General features: G+C 28.3%; 1 pseudogene; it reads right to left on the bottom strand.

Moving 5' to 3' along the window:
* Positions 1-815: 815 nt before the first annotated feature.
* LOC122124773 lies at positions 816-912 on the bottom strand (annotated as a pseudogene).
* Between the last annotated feature and the right edge of the window lie 298 nt (positions 913-1210).

Genomic DNA, 1210 nt, shown 5'->3' with positions numbered 1-1210 from the left:
TCAAACCAGATCTGAAGCACAAGTTAGAAGAAACTGCATTTGATATTACCAAAAGGATAAGTATGTATCACTACCTCTTTGAAGTTGTGGAAATCTGTACAAATTGTTCTCTTAAGTCCTAATGTTTCCATTAAGTTTCTTAAATTTCAAAATTGCCAGTCCATCCCATGTGTCCATACAAAATATTTTCACAATAACAAGCAACAGCAATATTTTACTTTAGAAATTCATGGATTCCATGGTATTCTTCCAAGTGAATTGCCTGACTTTGATGTCAAAATATATTCGAGTTGTTTGTATACATCAATAATGATATCTATAGAGTTTGTGATTTTTTAAAATCAGAAATAATTTTAACTTATCTGTTGAAATGAGTAGTAGAGAAACTAAAGATATTTCTGGTGCTTGTCTGAAAAAAGTATATTTTAAAATATTTATATTCTGTTTGTATAATGTCCATAATCTATTTCTTTCTCTCCTAGATATAATACTTTGAATTTGACATTATATTATAATATATAGGTCCATTAATAAATGTGTTCTTTCAGATTGCATTCCATATAGGAACAGTTTAAGGTTCCTTTAATTCCTAAGTCCTTATAGAATTTTATTTCTTTGGGATAAAATGACAATGTTATCTTATTTCAAAAGTTGTATAAAGGTTATGCTATATAAAGGCCTTTCTAAAAAGGTGAAGATTGAATACACTCATGTCAAACTAACTTTTATTTCTATGAATTATATGTATTATTACACTTGTATATTTGTAATCAACTTTTTCATAACTGTTTTTCATTTCTTGCATCTGAAGAATGAAAAATATGGAATACTTCACAAATTTTCATATCATCCTTGTGCAAAAGCCATGTTAATCTCTGTATTGTAATTCAGGTAGACATGCTGCTGAAGCATGTAGTATTTTGTAAATTTACGTAGTTAATGATGCAAACTTAAGATAGGCATATATCCTTGGTTGCCTATTTGCAACAAGGAAACCTATTGTTCCCAAATTTGCTATTCATCTTATTTCTGCAAAATTCTGTGTATGGTGGAAAAAACTTATATTGTTTGTTCAATGGCTCACATTTGCAATTTTTTGTCAATAACTATTTTAAGTCTTTTTCATTTGAAATTTGATCATACTTTGAAGCCTTCATAGCTAGGTCCAAAGGTGATGGATTTTCAAGTACTTATTTTTTAACTGATTTAG

The sequence above is a fragment of the Dipodomys spectabilis genome, unplaced genomic scaffold (genome assembly GCF_019054845.1).
Source record: "Dipodomys spectabilis isolate Male_0828 unplaced genomic scaffold, ASM1905484v1 ptg000243l, whole genome shotgun sequence".
NCBI classification, from domain to species: domain Eukaryota; kingdom Metazoa; phylum Chordata; class Mammalia; order Rodentia; family Heteromyidae; genus Dipodomys; species Dipodomys spectabilis.
Note: the sequence above shows the minus strand (reverse complement) of the source record. Positions and strands in the feature narration are given on the sequence as shown.